This window comes from Panthera leo, chromosome B2, assembly GCF_018350215.1.
Source record: "Panthera leo isolate Ple1 chromosome B2, P.leo_Ple1_pat1.1, whole genome shotgun sequence".
Taxonomy (NCBI): domain Eukaryota; kingdom Metazoa; phylum Chordata; class Mammalia; order Carnivora; family Felidae; genus Panthera; species Panthera leo.
In genome coordinates this window covers 135,785,636-135,805,256 of record NC_056683.1, presented here as the reverse complement: position 1 = coordinate 135,805,256, position 19,621 = coordinate 135,785,636, and the positions used below count along the sequence as shown (strand labels likewise).

General features: G+C 39.3%; 1 protein-coding gene across 1 annotated transcript in view; it reads right to left on the bottom strand.

The window, feature by feature from the left end:
* Positions 1-14,130, bottom strand: part of ESR1 (estrogen receptor 1) — a 440,842-nt gene extending 426,712 nt beyond the window's left edge. The window contains exon 1 of the mRNA XM_042940090.1: positions 14,029-14,130. The gene's annotated coding sequence lies outside the window, so the exon portion shown is untranslated. The remainder of the gene's footprint in view (positions 1-14,028) is intronic.
* Between the last annotated feature and the right edge of the window lie 5,491 nt (positions 14,131-19,621).

The window sequence follows — 19,621 nt, the reverse complement described above, 5'->3', positions numbered from 1 at the left end:
GAACAAATCAAAGCACAACTGGTGAAGGGTCCAAAACATCACCACAAGTAGGGAGATAAAGTAACCAGAGTCATAACAATAGAGAGCAAGTAACACTCTCCAAAAGACACCCTCTGAAGGGCCAGACCCTGGACAGTGTGTGACCCCTCTTTAATATAGCAGTGCTCACAGGAGCAGGACACACAACAAGCTTTTAAAACACATAAGGGACAGAAAACTAGCCAAAATGACAACACGGAAGAATTTTCCTCAAAAGAAATTCCAGGAAGAAATGACAGCGAAAGAATTGCTCAAAACATATATAAACAATATAACTGAATAAGAATTTAGAATAATAGTCATAAGATTAATTGCTGGGCTTGAAAAAAATCATAGAAGACAGCAGAGAATCTACTGCTGCAGAGATCAAGGAACCGAAAAATAGTCACGATGAATTGAAAAATGCTGTAAATGAGGTGCAAAATAAACTAGAGGTGGTGACAGTAAGGACTGAAGAGGCAGAAGGGAGAATAGGTGAAATAGAAGATAAAATTATGGAAAAAGAGGAAGCTGAGAAAAAGATAAAATTCTGGATCATGAGGGAAAAATTGGAGAACTAAGTGATTCAATGAAATGGAATGATATCCATATCATAGGAGTTCGAGAAAAAGAAGAGAGAGAGAAAGGGGCCAAAGGTGTACTTGAACAAATCATAGCTGAGAAATTCCCTGATCTGGGGAAGGAAACAGGCATTGAAATCCAACAGGCACAGAGAACTCCCTTCAGGCATAACTTGAGTCTATCTTCTGCACGACATATCACAGTGAAACTGGCTAAATACAAAGATAAAGAGAGAATTCTGAAAGCAGCTAGGGATAAATGGGCCTTAACCTACAAGGGTAGACACATAAGGGTAGTAAGAAACCTATTTACTGAAATTTGGCAGGCCAGAAAGTAGTGACAGGAAATTTTCAATGTGATGAACAGGAAATATATGCAGCCAAGAATCCTTTATCCAGCAAGCTTATCATTCAGAATAGAAGAAGAGATAAAGGTTTTCCCAAACAAACAAAAACTGAAGGAATTAACCAGTAAACCAGCCCTACAAGAGATCCTAAGGGGGATTCTGTCAGTGAAATGTTGCAAGGACCACAAAGGACCAGAGACATCACTACAAGCATGAAACCTATAGATAACACACTGACTCTAAACCCGTATCTTTCAATAATAACACTGAATGTAAATGGACTAAATGCTCCAATCAAAAGACATAGGGTATCAGAATGGATAAAAAAAAAAAAAAACAAAAAAACAAGATCCATCTATTTTTTGTCTACTAGAGACCCATTTTAGACCTGAGGACACCTTCAGATTGAAAGTGAGGAGATGGAGAACCATATATCATGCTACTGGAAGTCAAAAGGAAGCTGGAGTAGCCATACTTATATCAAACTAGATTTTAAACTAAAGGCTGTAACAAAGAAGGGCACTATATCATAATTATGGGGTCTATCCATCAAAAAGAGCTAACAATTATAAATGTCTATGCACCGGGAACAGCATGGAAGTTTTTTGTGTGTCTCATGTCCATGAAATACAGCCAGACCAACACTAAACCACCCTACACACCTATAAAACTGATTGGAGATTAACACAACAATCTGCACAACCTGAACCACAGAATTCAGCAGGTACATGGCGTGGAGAGGTGAACTTGGGGACAGAGAAGCCAGCGGTGGGCGAGGAACCACTTTTGCAGGCAGAGAGAGGACAGAGACTGGTGGGGGCGGGGGGAGGGGAGAATGCGGGAAAAGCACCCCTCCCCAAAAGCAGCTGGAGAGAAAGTGGAAAATTGGAAACAGCCGCAGGGACTAAACTAAAAAGGGAGAAAGGAGAAAGGAGAGGGTTTAAATTCCATTAAGACTGTAAACAAGGGAAGCACAAAGTCTGCAACTCTGCAGCTCGATACCTGGCGGTGCTCTGGTGGGAAGGGCGAATCCCCAGGAACAGAGTGGTGTCCGGGAGGTTCTCGGGCCACACAGGGAAAAGCAGCTCCACTGTTGGAAGCACATTTGGTGGAGACTGTTGAAGCCACCTGGTCCCAGCAGACCCCAGAAAACGGCCACATTGGCTGGTGCTGGAACAAGGTCGTTAAGGGTGAAGCCTGGTGCCAGATGCGTGTTGTGATTTTCCATAATCCCTGAAACGCTGCTGCTACACTATCTCGCGAACTTTTTCTGGGGTGGGCTGGCACCTGGCCACAGTCTCGGGGCACCGGCAGTAGCAGGGTCCAGCAGGCGCTCCTGGGTACAGCCAGCATTTGGCTATTGCTTGCTGACTCCCTCCCGCAGAGGGGTGGAAGGAGTCAAAGCCGCAGTCCTTCGGAAGTAAGGGGCCGGGGAAAACAGCCGCATCTGAGACAAAACTCGGGATAGAGGCAGCACCTGGGGCTTGGTCACAGACAGTGAAGAAATGGGGAGTGGAGGAAAGCTGAAAACAGAGAACAGGTGCACGATTGCTGATCGGGGAGAACGGAGTTCCAATACTAGAGACTGGGTAGCTGGGTGGCGCCATTTTCACCGCTCCCGTGCATGAGCATACGCACCTACGAGCACCGCAACAATCCACCCCAGTAGGCTAGCAGCGCCATCTAGTGGAGAACGGAGCCGTTACACTGAGCCCTGACCAACTGAGCCAACCTCGCTCTTCAAAACACAAGTCTCACCACCTACTTAGTTTATGGACTATAAAGCACTACATAGTCTGACTTCTAGGGGAAAATGAAGTAATTTCAGTCCTATTTCAATCTGTTAGTAGGTCCATCTATTCAATTGTCTTTCTTTTTTTTTCCTCTTTTACACTACTTTTCTTTTTCTTGAATACAGAAAGAGAAAAAATTCATTTTTATTTTTAATTTTTATTAAAAATACCTTTATTTCATTTTTTCTACTATATTCGTTAATTATGTGTAAATTTTTTCAAATTATATTTTACTCCAATCATCTCATTTTAGTCTACATCAGTGTATTCATTATCTCAAATTCTCACGATTTCCCTCCCCCCCCCCTTTTTTTTCTCTAATCTGTCAAACCACTTTCTTTCTTTTTTTTTTTTTAATTTTTTTTTTAACGTTTTATTTATTTTTGAGACAGAGAGAGACAGAGCATGAACAGGGGAGGGTCAGAGAGAGGGAGACACAGAATCTGAAACAGGCTCCAGGCTCTGAGCTGTCACCACAGAGCCCGACGCGGGGCTCGAACTCACAGACTGCGAGATCATGACCTGAGCCAAAGTCGGACGCTTAACCGACTGAGCCACCCAGGCGCCCCTGTCAAACCACTTTCAACACCCAGACCAAAACACACGTAGGATCTAGCATCATTTCTTCGATTTTTGTGTGTGTGTGGTTAATTTTTTAATTTTAATATTTTTTTAATTTTAATTTTTCTACCTCATTAATTCCTTTTCTCCCTTCAAAATGACAAAACGAAGGTATTCACCCCAAAAGAAAGAGCATGAAGAAATGACAACCAGGGATTTAACCAACACAGATACAAGGAAGATATCTGAACCAGAATTTAGAATCACGATAATAAGAATACTAGCTGGAGTCAAAAATAGATTAGAATCCCTTTCTGCAGAGATAAAAGGAGTAAAAAATAGAATGAAATTAAAAATGCTGTAACTGATCTGCAATCACGGATGGATGCAGTGGCAGCAAGGATGGATGAGGCAGAACAGAGAATCAGTGATATACAGGACAAACTTATAGAGAATAATGAAGCAGAAAAAGAGAGGGAGATTAAGGCAAAAGAGCAAGATTTAAGAATTAGAGAAATCAGTGACCCATTAAAAAGGAACAACATCAGAATCATAGGGGTCCCAGAAGAGGAAGAGAGAGAAATGGGGGTAGAAGGGTTATGTAAGTAAATCAGAATGGAAAAATTTCCTAACCTGGGGAAAGACACAGACATCAAAATTCAGGAAGCACAGAGGACCTCCATTAGACTGAACAAAAAACGACCATCAACAAGACATATCATAGTCAAATTCACAAAATACTCAGGCAAGGAGAGAATCATGAAAGCAGCAAGGGAAAAAAAGTCCCTAACCTACAAGGGAAGACAGATCAGGTTTGCAGCAGACCTGTCCACAGAAACTTGGCAGACAAGAAAGGAGTGGCAGGATATATTCAATGTACTGAATCAGAAAAATATGCAGCCAAGAATTCTTTATCCAGCAAGGCTGTCATTTAAAATAGAAGGAGAGATAAAAAAGTTTCCCAGACAAATGAAAATTAAAGGAGTTTGTGACCACTAAACCAGCCCAGCAAGGAATTTTAAGGGGGACTCTCTGAGGGGAGAAAAGATGAAAATAAATATATGTAAAGAGAGAAATAAATAAATAAATAAATACCAAAAGCAACAAAGATTAAAAAGGCCCAGAGAACATCTCCAGAAACTCCAACTCTACAAGCACCCTAATGGCAATAAATTCATTTCTTTCAGTACTCACTCTAAACCTCAATGGACTCAATGCTCCAATCAAAAGACATAGGGTAACAAAATGGATAAGAAAACAAGATCCATCTATATGCTGTTTACAAGAGACACATTTTAGACCTAAAGACACCTTCAGATTGAAAATAAGGGGATAGAGAACCATCTATCATGTTAATGGTCAACAAAAGAAAGCCAGAGTAGCCATACTTATATCAGATAATCTAGATGTTAAAATAAAGACTGTATCAAGAGATGCAGAAGGGCATTACATCATAATCAAGGGGTCTATCCACCAAGAAGCCCTAACAATTGTAAACATTTATGCATCAAACGTGGGAAAACCAAATATATAAATCAATTAATCACAAATATAAAGAAACTCATCAATAGTAATACCATAATAGTAGGGGACTTCAACACCCCACTCACAGCAATGGACAGATCATCTAATCAAAAAATCAACAAGGAAACAATGGCTTTGAATGACACACTGGACCAGATGGACTTAACAGATATATTCAGAACACTTCATCCTCAAGCAGCAGAATATACTTTCTTCCCCAGTGCACATGGAACGTTCTCCAGAATAGACCATATACTGGGATACAAATAAGCCCTAAGTACCAAAAGATTGAGATCCTACCATGCATATTTTCAGACCACAACAATATGAAACTCGAAATCAACCACAAGAAAAAAATTGGAAAGGTAACAAATACTTGGAGACTGAAGAATATGCTACTAAAGAATTAATGGGCTAACCAAGCAGTTAAAGAGGAAATTAAAAAGTATATGGAAGTCAATGAAAATGATAACACCACAACCCAAAACCTCTGGGACTCAGTAAAGGCGGTCATAAGAGGAAAGGTTATAGCAATCCAGCCCTTCCTAAAGAAGGAAGAAAGATCTCAGATACACAACATAACCTTACACCTTAAGGAGCTGGAAAAAGAACAGTGAATAAAACCCAAAACCAGCAGAAGACAGGAAATAATAAAGATTAGAGCAGAAATTAATACTATCAAAAACAAAACAAAACAAAACAAAAAACAAACATACAAACAAAAAAAAAACAAAAACAAAAAACAGTAGAACAGATTAAGGAAACCAGAAGCTGGTTCTTTGAAAGAATTAACAAAATTGATAAACCACTAGCCAGTTTATCAAAAAGAAAAAGTAAAGGACCCAAATAAATAAAATCAATAATGAAGGAGGAGAGTTCACAACCAACACAGCAGACATAAAAATAATAATAAGAGAATATTATGAGCAATTATATGCCAATAAAATGGGCAATCTGGAAGAAATGGACAAATTCCTAGAAACATATACACTACCAAAACTGAAACAGGAAGAAACAGAAAATTTGAACAGACCCATAACCAGGAAGGAAATCGAATTAGTAATCAAAAATCTGCCAAAAAACAAGAGTCCAGGGCCACATGGCCTTCCAGGGGAATTCTACCAAACATTTAAGGAAGAGTTAACACCTATTCTCTTGAAGCTGTTCCAAAAAATGGAAATGGAAGGAAAACTTCCAAACTCTTTCTATGAAGCCAGCATTACCTTGATTCCAAAACCAGACAGAGACCCCACTAAAAAGGAGAACTATAGACCAATTTCCCTGATGAACATGGATGCAAAAATCCTCAACCAGATATTAGCCAACCGGCTCCAACAACACATTAAAAAAATTACTCACTATGACCAAGTAGGATTTATACCTGGGATGCGGGACTGGTTCACTATCCACAAAACAATTAACGTAATTCATCACATCAATAAAAGAAAGGACAAGAACCATATGATCCTCTCAATAGATGCAGAGAAAGCATTTGACAAAATACAGCATCCTTTCTTGATACAAACCCTCAAGAAAGTAGGGATAAAAGGAGCATATCTCGAGACCATAAAACCATATATGAATGACCCAATGCTAATATCATCCTCAATGGGGAAAAACTGAGAGCTTTCCCCCTAAGATCAGGAACAAGACAGGGATGTCCACTCTCACCACTGTTATTCAACATAGTACTGAAAGTCTAGCCTCTGCAATCAGACAACACAAAGAAATAAAAGGCATCCAAATCAGCCAGGAGGAGGTCAAACTTTCACTCTTTGCAGACGACATGATACTCTATATGGAAAACCCAAAAGATTCCACCAAAATACTGCTAGAATTGATTCATGAATTCAGCAAAGTTGCAGGATATAAAATCAATGCACAGAAATCGCTTGCATTCCTATACACCAACAATGAAGCAACAGAAAGAGAAATCAAGGAGTCGATCCCATTTACAGTGGCACAAAAAAACATAAAATACCTAGAAATAAATCTAACCAAAGAGGTGAAAAATCTATACACTGAAAACTATAGAAAGCTTATGAAAGAAACTGAAGAAGACACCAAAAAATGGAAAAAGATTCCATGCTCCTGGATAGGAAGAACAAATATTGTTAAAGTGTCGATACTACCCAAAGCAATCTACATATTCAATGTGATCCCTATCAACATAGCACCAGCATTCTTCACAGAGCTAGAACAAATAATCCTAAAATTCATATGGAACCAGAAAAGACCCTGAATAGCCAAAACTATCTTAAAAAAAAAAAAAAAAAAAAGCAAGAGGCATCACAATCCCAGACCTCAAGCTATACCACAAAGCTGTAACCATCAAGACAGTATGGTACTGGCACAAGAACAGACACTCAGATCAATGGAACAGAATACAGAACCCAGAAATGGACCCACAAACATATGGCCAACTAATCTTTGACAAAGCAGGAGAGAATATCCAATGGAATAAAGACAGTCTCTTCAGCAAGTGGTGCTGGGAAAACTGGACAGTGGCATGCAGAAGAATGAACCTGGACCACTTTCTTACACCAGACACAAAAAGATACACAAAATGGATGAAAGACCTAACCGTAAGACAGGAAGCCATCAAAATCCTTGAGGAGAAAGCAGGCAAAAACCTCTTTGATCTTGGGTGCAGCAACTTCTTACTCAACACATCTCCAGAGGCAAGGGAAACAAAAGCAAAAATGAACTATTGGAACCCCATCAAAATAAAAAGCTTCTGCACAGCGAAGGAAACAATCAGCAAAACTAAAAGGCAACCAACAGAATGGGAGAAGGTATTTCCAAACAACATATCAGAGAAAGGGTTAGTAACCAAAATCTACAAAGAACTTCTCAAACTCAACACCCAAATAACAAATAATCCAGTGGAGAAATGGGCAAAAGACATGAATAGTCACTTCTCCAAAGAAGACATCCAGATGGCCAACCGACACACAAAAAAATGCTCCACATCACTCATCATCAGAGAAATACAAATCAAAACCACAATGAGAATACCACCTCACACCTGTCAGAATGGCTAACATTAACAACTCAGGCAACAACAGATGTTGGTGAGGATGCGGAGAAAGAGGATCTCTTTTGCATTGTTGGTGAGAATGCAAGCTGGTGCAGCCACTCTGGAAAACAGGATGGAGCTTCCTCAAAAAACTAAAAATAGAACTACCCTACGACCCAGCAATTGCACTACTAGGCATTTGTCCACGGGATACTGGTGTGCTGTTTCAAAGGGACACATGCACTCCGATGTTTATAGCAGCACTATCAACAATAGCCAAAGTATGGAAAAAGCGCAAATGTCCATCGATGGATGAATGGAAAAAGAAGAGGTGGTATATATATACAATGGAGTATTACTCAGCAATCAAAAAGAATGAAATCTTGCCATTTGCAACTATGTGGATGAAACTGGAGGGTATTATCCTAAGTGAAATTATTCAGACAGAGGTAGACAAAAATCATATGACTTCACTCATATGAGGACTTCAAGAGACAAAAGAGATGAACATAAGGGAAGGGAAACAAAAATAATATAAAAACAGGGAGGGGAACAAAACAGAAGAGACTCATAAATATGGAGAACAAACTGAAGGTTACTGGAGGGGTTGTGGGAGGGGAGATGGGCTGAATGGGTAAGGGGCACTAAGGAATCTACTCCTGAAATCATTGTTGCACTATATGCTAATTAATTTGGATATAAATCTAAAAAAATTTAAAAAAATAAGTTTAAAAAATTTAATGTGAAATTTAAAATATTAAAATATATATATATCAAATTTGGAAGCACCCAAATATATAAAACAATTAATCACAAACATAAGCAATCTAATTGGTGAGAATATGGTAACTGCAGGGGACTTTGATATTCCACTTACAACAATGGACAGATCATATAGACAGAAAATCAGTAAGAAACAATGGCCTTGAATCATACACTGGACCAGATGGACTTGACAGATATATTTAGAACTTTTCATCTTAAAACAGCAGAATGCACATTCTTCTCAAATGCACAGGGAACATTCTCCAAGATAGATCACATACTGGGTCACAAAACAGCCCTCAATAAACATAAAAGAATTGAGATCATACCATGCACACTTTCAGATCACAATGCTATGAAACTTGAAATCAACCACAAGAAAAAGTTTGGGAAACCTTCAAATGCATGGAGGTTAAAGAACATCCTACTAAGGAACAAATGGGTCAACTAGGCAATTAAAGAAGAAATTTAAAAATATATGGAAACAAAAGGAAAACACAACAATCCAAACCCTTTGGGATGCAGTGAAGGCAGTCCTAAGAGGAAAATACATTGCAATCCAGGCCTATCTCAAGAAACAAGAAAAATCCCAAATACAAAATTTAACAGCACACCTAAAGGAACTAGAAGCAGAACAACAAAGAAACCCCAAACCCAGCCGAAATAAAATAATAAAGATCAGAGCAGAAATAAACAATATAGAATCCAAAAAAACAGTAGAACATATCAATGAAACTAAGAGGTGGTTTTGTGAAAAAATAAACAAAATTGTTAAACCCCTAGCCAGACTTCTCAAAAAAGAAAAAAGAGAGGACCCCAATAAATAAAATCATGAATTAAAATGGATTTATCACAACCAATCATTCAGAAATACAAGCAATTATCAGTGAATACTATGAAAAATTATACACCAACAAACTGGACAACCTGGAAGAAATGGACAAATTCCCAGACACCCATACACTACCAAAACTCAAACAGGAAGAAATGGAAAATTTGAACAGACCCATAACTAGTGAAGAAATTGAATCAGTTACCAAAAATCTCCCAACAAATAAGAGTCCTGGACCAGATGCTTCCCTGGGGAATTCTACCAGACATTTAAGGCAGAGATAATACCTTATCCTTCTCTATCCTTCTTAAGCTGTTCCAAAAAATAGAAAGGGAAGGAAAACTTCTGGACTCATTCTGTGAAGCCAGCATTACCTTGATTTCCAAACCAGACAGAGACCCTACAAAAAAGGAGAATTACAGGCCAATATCCCTGATGAACATGGATGCAAAAATTCTCAACAAGATACTAGCAAATCAAATTCGACAGCATATGAAAAGAATTATTCACCACGATCAAGTGGCATTCATTCCTGGGATGCAAGGCTGGTTCGATATTTGCAAATCAATCAGTGTGATACATCACATTAATAAAAGAAAAGATAAGAACCATATGATCCTGTCAATCGATGCAGAAAAAGCATTTGACAAAATACAGCATCCTTTCTTAATAAAAGCCCTCAAGAAAGTCAGGATAGAAGGAACATACTTCAACGTCATAAAAGCCATATATGAAAAGCCCACAGCTAATATCATCCTCAATGGGGAAAAACTGAGAGCTTTTTCCCTGAGATCAGGAACACGACAGGGATGTCCACTCTCACCACTGTTGTTTAACATAGTGTTGGAAGTCCTAGCCTCAGCAATCAGACAACAAAATGAAATCAAAGACATCAAAATTGGCAAAGAAGAAGTCAAACTTTCACTTTTCGTGGATGACATGATACTCTACATGGAAAACCTGACAGACTCCACCAAAAGACTGCCAGAACTGATTTCAACAAAGTCGCAGGGTATGAAATCAACGTACAGAAATCAGTTGCATCTTTATACACCAATAATGAAGCAACAGAATTAAAGAAACTGAACCCAATTACAATTGCACCAAGAACCATAAAATACCTAGAAATAAACCTGACCAACAATGTAAAATATCTGTATGCTGAAAATTATAGAAATCTTATGAAGGAAATTGAAGAAGACACAAAGAAATGGAAAAACATTCCATCCTCATGGATAAGAAGAGGAAATACTGTTAAAATGTCAATACTACCCAAAGCAATCTACACATTCAATGCAATCCCAATCAAAATTGCACCGGCATTCTTCTCAAAGCTAGAACAAACAATTCTAAAATGTCTATGGAACGACAAAAGACCCCAAATAGACAAAGTGATATTGAAGAGCAAAACCAAAGCAGGAGGCATCACAATCCCAGACTTTAGCCTCTACTACAAAGCTGTAATCATCAAGACAGTATGGTACTGGCACAAAAACAGATACATAGACCAATGGAATAGAACAGAGAACCCAGAATTGGACCCACAAATGTATGGCCAACTAATCTTTGACAAAGTTGGAAAGAGCATCCAATGGAAAAAAGACAGTCTCTTTAGCAAAAGGTGCTGGGAGAACTGGACAGCAACATGCAGAAGAATGAAACTAGACCACTTTCTTACACCATACACAAAAATAAACTCAAAATGGATGAAAGACCTAAATGTGAGACAGGAAGCCATCAAAACCCTAGAGGAGAAAGCAGGCAACAACCTCTTTGACCTCAGCTTCAGCAATTTCTTGTCCAACACATCTACTAAGGCAAAGGAACTAAAAGAAAAAATGAACTATTGGGACCTCATCAAGATTAAAAGCTTCTGCACTGCAAAGGAAACAGTCAACAAAACTAAAAGGCAACCGGTGGAATGTGAGAAGAATTTGCAAATGACATATTGGATAAAGGGTTAGTATCCAAAATCTATAAAGAACTTACCAAACTCAACACCTGAAAAACAAATAATCCAGTGAAGAACTGGGCAGAAGACATGAATAGACACTTTTCCAAAGAAGACATTCAGATGGCCAGCAGACACATGAAAAGATGCTCAACATCACTCATCATCGGGGAAATACAAATCAAAGCCACCCTGAGATACCACCTCACACCAGTCAGAGTGGCTAAAATGAACAAATCAGGAAACTACACTTGCTGGTGAAGATGTGGAGAAACGGGAACCCTCCTGCACTGTTGGTGGGAATGCAAACTGGTGCAGTCATTCTGGAAAACAGTATGGAGGTTCCTCAAAAAAATTAAAAATAGAACTAGCCCATGACCCAGCAATAGCACTGCTAGGAATTTACCCAAGGGATACAGGAGCGCTGATGCAAGGGGCACATGTACCCCAATGTTTATAGCAGCGCTTTCAACAATAGCCAAATTATGAAAGGGTCCATAGGTCCAACTGATGAATGAATAAAGAAGATGTGGTTTATATATACAACGGAATACTACTTGGCTATGAGAAAGAATGAAATCTGGCCATTTGTAGCAATGTGGATGGAACAGGAAGGTATTATGCTGAGTGAAATAAGTCAGTCAGAGAAGGACAGCTATGTTTTCACTCATATGTGGATCTTGAGAAACTTAACAGAAGACCATGGGGGAAGAGAAGGGGGAAAAATAGTTACAAACAGAGAGGGAGGGAGGCAAACCACAAGAAACTATCAAATACAGAGAACAAACTGAAGGTGGACGGTGGGGCGGGGGGAGTGGGTGGGTAGAGGGAAATGGATTATGGGTATTGAGGAGGGCACTTATTGGGGTGAGCACTGGGTGTTGTATGTAAGCCAATTTGACAATAAATTATATTAAAAAATAAAATAAAATAAATAAAATGTATCATATTATCCATGCAATTGAATAATATTTGGCCATAAAAAGGAATGAAGTACTTATGCATGTTACAACACGGATGAACCTTAAAAATGTTATTCTAAGTGAAAGAAGCCGGTTATAAAAGACCACACATTATAATATCCCATTTATATGAATCATCCTGAATAGGCAAATATATAAAGACAAAAAATAGATTAGTGATGGCTTAGGGGGGCGGGGAAGTGAAAAGGAGAGAGGGAATGGGGTTTCTTTCAGAGGAGACAAAAATATTCTAAAATTAGATTGTGGTGTTGGTTGTACATACTGTGAATATGCTAAAAACATTGAATAATACATTTTAAATGGATAAGTTGGTAAACTGTATATTATATGAATTTTTCTCAATAATGCTGTTTTTTAAATAACTAGATACTTTATAGATAGTGTTATGAGCATCGGTATAGGTTGAAAAGGATAACAATAAGCTGTGAAGAGGGGAAAGCCAAGGGTGTCCCACTAAAACAGTATTCAGGGGAAAAGTCAGTGCCTTAAATGTATTCATTAGAAAACCAAAAAGTGGAAGGAAGGAAAGAAAGAAAGAAAAAGAAAGAAAGAGCGAGAGAAAGAAAGAAAGAAAGAAAGAAAAGAAAGAAAGAAAAGAAGGAAGGAAGGAAGGAAGGGGGGGAGGGAGGGAGAGCGGGGAAGGGATGGAGAGGGAAGGAAGAGGGAGAGAAAGAAAGAAAACCAAAAAGACTAAAAATAAATTAGGTAAACCTTCAATTCAAGAAGTTAAAGAACAATTGGGGCACCTGGGTGGCTCAGTAGGTTAAGCATCAGACTTCAGCTCAGGTCACGATCTCATGGTTCTTGGGTTTGGGCTCCAAGAAGGGCTGTGCTGACAGCTCAGAGCCTGGAGCCTGCTTCAGATTCTGTGACTCCCTCTCTCTTTGCCCCTCCCCCAGTCGTTCTCTCTCTTCCTCTCTCTCTCTCTCTCTCTCTCTCTCTCAAAAATAAATAAACATTAAAATTAAAAAAAAGAAATTAAAGAACAAAATACCTTCCCAAAAAAGGTAGAATAAATGAATAGAAATGCAGAAATCAATAAATCAACAAATAAAACCACACAGTTAATTTTTAAATTGCTAATCAGTAATACAGGTTTTTTTCTCTTTCTTTTCTTTGAAGAAGACGGTAAGATAGGCATCAGAATATGAAGAGGTGCTCTCTTAGGACTTGCTTATTTCCTATACTCTCACTGCAACGCTCTCCCCAAACCACCTCCTCACACAACGCACCCCTCTCCCAACCCTGCAAAAGCAGCATCCATCCTCTTCCACTACCATCTCCAATGACGTTCGTGGAAACCACCTCAGCCAGTGGAAAGTTCTCCGACATCACACCATCCCGAAGGCTGTGAAAGTGTACCGCCAAGAGGAGAGAGCAAAGACAGTCGGCAGGATGGCGGGGACCACTGATGAGCCCTCACTTTGAGCCCTCACTTTGAGACACCTCCGCTGAAGTTCTGAGGGCAGAACAACTGATATCAAGGTGATCTCTGGTATTGGCATAATGATGAACCAGCAGTTGCTGAATTTCACAAGGGGATCTTACAAAAAGCACATCAACGATTGCATAAAGTTAATCAAGACCAACTCAAGGAAACAAAGCCATACAGAGGACAACCTCTACAAGCAGAACTACAACAGGTAGAACTTACCTGTTCCGGACACCGTTTTAAGTTCTTTGCATGCATTCACTCATTTAATTGGCACAGTATGGCAATATAAATACTACGATTCTCTCCGTTTTACAAATAAGAATCTGGGGCAGAGCGTTTAGTTTATTTGCACGACGTCACAATGCTAGTAAATGGTAGAGCCAGGACTCCAATGCAAGCCTCTAGCTCCAGAATCAGAGCTCTTAGCCACTCTAAATAACCCTGGTAATTTAAAAAGCAACAACAGATATGAATCCAAATGGCAGTAGAACACTTTACTTCAGTAAATGATTTTATTTATGGAGAGTTTTAAAAAAGGAAAGTATCAGGGCACCTGGTTGGCTCAGTCATTTGAGCATCCAACTTTGGCTCAGGTCATGGTATCATGGCTGGTGGGTTCGAGCCCCACATCAGGCTCTGTGCTGACAGCTCAGAGCCTGGAGCCTGCTTCAGATTCTGTCTCCCTCTCTCTCTGCCTGTCCCCCTCACGCACTGTACCCCCCTCTCTCAAATACAAATAAAAACATGTAAAAAAAAAGAAAAATATCAACAAATTTGACCTATAAAATGTCATCATAATTGTTTATTGCTTTCTTTATCCACAGAAAATCAAGATTTAGACAATGAATTGATCACACCTTGAGTTCTATACATAAATTTTGATTTATAGTTGTTTGTAACAGAGGCTTTTTTAAAAAATTCATGTAGGTTATCCAAAATTAAACATCAGTTTTTAAAAAGTGGAATAAAAAATGCAGTATATATAGAGATTTTGAAAAGTAAGAGCACACTAGGTAAAAATTGGTAGCAAGAAAAGTGAAACAATGTAATATGGTTAAACTTCAAAAAAAAAGAATTATCAATTTTGATACCTGAGTAAATAAATTTAAACATACCAGTAATTATAGAATAAATTAGAAAGTTAGTCAAATTCTATCTCCTAAGAAAAGCACCGTGTCTGAATAGTGTTACAGACAAATTCTACAAAATTCTCAAGTAATGGGTACTGTAAATATAACCAATGGTCAGGAAATTACAGCATATGTTGGCCTGTCACCTGCTTTTTGTAAATAAAGTTTTATCAGTACACAGACATATGCAGTCATTTTGTACAAAGGCTATGGCTGCTTTACTGCTACAAAGGGAGAAGCCTGAAATACTTGCCATGTGACTCTTTCTAGAAAACTTTACCTAGAGGAAGGGAATCCAATGGTCAATAAACATATGTGCTGGCCATGAAAATGCACCACTCAGATCTTCTGCTGTGGGGGGCATAACTGATAGACATCCTGGCTGCTGTGGCCGAATCCATTGCTGTGTTCATACCGAGGCCACGATCCCCTTGAACTGCTTCAAACCAGTGACTAAGCAACTAGGCAGGGCTCCTAGGAACAGATTTCCTGCAAGGTACAGGCACAAGATTCCTCCGACAGGTGACTTCAGCTCAAGAGCTCCACATCAGCTTGGGTGAGGTGTTCTTAGAACCACAGTGTAGTCTGAGAGACTGCCTACCTCACCCACCTTCCCTCTTCTTCGCTCTCCTCCTCCACCTCTCTCTTTTGCGGGCCTAGACCTGCATTGTGGTCTGACTACCGCGTTTGCTCTCTCCTCCTTTCTCCTCCAAAGGATTTTCCCTAATAAACCTCTTGCACATCTGATCTAGCCTTGGTTTCTGCTTCTCAGAGGACCAGAACTAGCATAGCATGTAAAAATTCCTACCCCTCATTACTCCTGCATCAGGGAAATGCAAAATAAAACAACCAACACACTACTTTTCACTCACTCAGACTAGCAAAATTTTCTAAATTAGATCCTGTCAATTGTTGGTGACTGTGGAGAAATGGATTTTCTCATACTCTTCTGGAAGTAAACCGGTTCGGCCACGTAAGAAAGCAACTTGAGAAGTGAGAGCACATGTTAACCCAGCCATTCTGCATCTCCATAACTGTCCTAGAGAAATACTTGAAATATTTACAATAAGCATACATAAGGTGTTTCATTGCAACATTGTTGGTAATCATGAAAAACTGGGAATATCCAATGGTATGATTATACAAGTTATGAAATGTCTATGTAATGAGATACCCTGCAGGATACCATGAGAAGGGAGGTACATCTATATGTATTGAGAGATCTACAGCACATCCTATTAAGTGATAAAAGTAAGATGTAGAGTAATACATACTATGTAATACCATTTATGTTTACGATACACTAAAATCTCTCTCTCTCTCTCTCTCTCTCTCACACACACACACACACACACACACACACACACACACATTTGCAAACTGGTATCAGTGATCATATTTAGGTAGAGGAATAGAACCAGGGGTGGTAATGGAAATTTTACTTTACTTGATATTTTTCTAATCCTCACAAGAAGATTTTCATGGAAAAATATATGTGTTTTTTTTAATTCAAGTGATAGCAATTCTTCTTTCTCTCTATGGAGTGCTGGGCAATCCCTGAGACTTCATAAGCACTGCGTGTAATGGCATATATTACATATGCAGGGTCTAGAAACTCGTCCAAAGGTCAAGGTTGCAAAGAAATCACATTATCTAAGAGTTCTGTGTCTACTAATTCAACAGAAAAACACTGCATGGTTATCAAAGAAGAATCCCTAGAGCTCCTACTTCCAACAAACTTTATAAAAGAGCGCACTTATTCAAGATAAGTAGATAGGTGGATAGATAGACATGTAAAAGACAGATAAGAAGAAACACACATAGTCAATAATTATCTAGATAAATCAAAATATACATACACTATTGTTTGTAATTTGTAGTCCTTGTGACCCAGACTAAGCATCAGATAGAAAAACCTGACAGGTCAGGATCTGTAAGAACCGCTGGCTGTCATTCTTTGAATGTGGCAAATGCTTCTGTCCTTGAGACTCAAAGCTAGACAAAGTATGTTGTGAAGAATAAACCGGGAACCACAGAATGCTACCCAGACTGTATGCTGGTTCTTTTTCTATTTAAGCAGCCTTACTTTCATGAGACTCATTTACTGGAGATGAGATCATCTATTTATCTGCCCACAGTTCTCCATCTGCCCCTATTATCTCTCCAGTGAAACCTTTTAATACTACATGAGCGGGACATCAATTCCTAATAGCAGCAAGAGCACATATTTTGGCTTCCTCTGTAAAAACATCAATAACTCTAATAGTTAACTTCTTGTCACCCTCATCCCTCTCTTCCATATTAGGCCACAGAGTAAACTGTGGAGCAGGATTGAAAACCATGTAAGCAACAATGTTTTCTTAGTGATTGGGGTTTTATGACTGTTGATAGCAAACTAAGAGATCCTTGGTTGTTATGAATTGATCTGAACCCCAGGAGTTGGAAACTCAAGGTTCTGTAGGAGCCTTGTAGGGTCTATCAAGACTAGTGAGTCACTTCAGGCTGGCAGTGACTTCTAGGAGCGAAGTTGGCTCATAATCTTGTCCCTCTACCCACTCCCACCCTGCCTAGTCAGAATATGCCTGTGCCACTGGAATCCCAACACGCAGTGTCCTTGGCCTAAAGTCAACTACAGTATAGAGAAAGAATATCAGCAGAAAGATATGCTCACCCAGTATACCCTGTACCAAGGCAAGGTTCACTCATGCCTCCTAGCATTTTGTCCTATTCTAACTGTACCTTTGAATTCCTGTCCCTACCAGGGGTATGCCTGCCCCTGCCAGTGAGACTTGGCGTTCCTCCTTCAACTTGTGCAAACACAATTTTATTATTGCTAATGCATCAGTTAGTCTATTTTATTTATAACACAATAATGACCAACAACTGTTGAGCTCCTACCATAGACTAGGCACTTTCCACCAGTGTTCTTACATAACCCTCACAACCACCCCAAAAGACAGGCATTACTTTTGGTCCCACTTTACTGCTGAGGATAAGAAAGATAGTTTACCCAGGGGCGCCTCGGTGGCTAAGTCAGTTAAGCATTCGACTCTTGGTTTTGGCTCAGGTCATGATCTCATGGTTTCATGAGTTCGAGCCCTGTATCAGGCTCCGTGCTGACAATTCAGAGCCTGCTTGAGATTCTCTGTCTCCCTCTCTCTCTGCCCTTCCCCAACTCACACTGTCTCTGTCTCTCTCAAAATAAATAAATAGACTTAAAAAAAAAGGAAAGAAAGAAAGATACTTTACCCAAGAACAGCTTGAAAGTGGTGAATCAGAACTCAGAGTTGGATCTCTCTGATTTCAAAGTCCAAGCCCTTAACCACTATATAGTAGGGTCTCCAACTGTGTTAGTACCCCAGGCTGGTCATCAAATAACATTTAAGATTGTTTCTGACAGATCCAATTTCATAGAGACTACATAATTTTTTAAAAAAATTTTTTATGTTTGTTTATTCTTGAGAGAGGGAGACAGAGACAGAGTGCAAGCAGGGGAGGGGCAGGGAGAGAGGGAGACACAGAATCTGAAACAGGCTCCAGGCTCTGAGCTGTCAGCACCGAGCCCGACCTGGGGCTTGGACTCGAGAACAGCAAGACCATGAAGGTGAGGATATATAAAAATTCTTTGTGAGATGCAAAAACGTAGTTATGAAAATTATCAAAAAATAATCCAGTAAAGGCTGAGACACAGGGGAAATCTGTTGAGCAGAGGCAACTTGGGGGTATATTTCCATTGCTTTGCTTCTATCTCATTGGATTATGGTGTGTGTGTCCGTCTCCTCTGCCAGACTGTGAGCCCCTGATATATAATATCTTCCTGATAGTTGAATCTTTGCTGCATCTGTGATGAGACAGAGCAGACCTTCAATTCATCTTTCTGGAGTGAACAAATGTATGCATGAATGTATACTAATTTAAGACATTCTGTAGTCTCAGGGGTGCCTGGGTGGCTTAGTCAGTTAAGCGTCTGACTTTGGCTCAGGTCATGACCTCATGGTTTGTGAGTTCAAGCTCCGCATCGGGCTCTGTGCTGACAGCTCACAGCCTGAAGCCTGCTTCAGATTCTGTGTCTCCTGTCTCTGCTCCTCCCCAGCTCATGCTCTGTCTCTCTCTCAAAAATAAATAAGCATTTAAAAAAATTAAAAATGGGCAAAAGATCTGAACAGACACCTCACCGAAAAAAGATATACAGATGGCAAATAAATATACGAAAAGATGCCCCACGTAACATTTCAACTTGTGCAAAATTAGGGAATTATAAATCAAAACAACAATGAGATACCACCATACACCTATGAGAGTAACCAAAATCTGGAATACTAACAACACTAAATGCTGGCAAGATGCTGGCAAGGACGTGGAGTAGGAGGAGTTCATTCATTGCTGGTTGGGATACAAAATGGTACAGCTCCTTTGGACGACAGATTGGCAGTTTCTTACAAAACTACATATGCTCTCACCACATGAGCCAGCAACCATGATTCTTAGTGTTTACCCGTGAAAACACGTCCCCACGAAAACCTGCACACAGATGTTTATAGCACCGTTATTCATAACTGCTAAAACTTGGAGCAACCAAGATGTTTTATGAGTAGGTGAATGAATGAAGAAACTTTGGTAATCCAGATAATGCAATATTATTCAGTGCTAAAAAGAAATAAGCCTACCCAGCCATCAAAAGA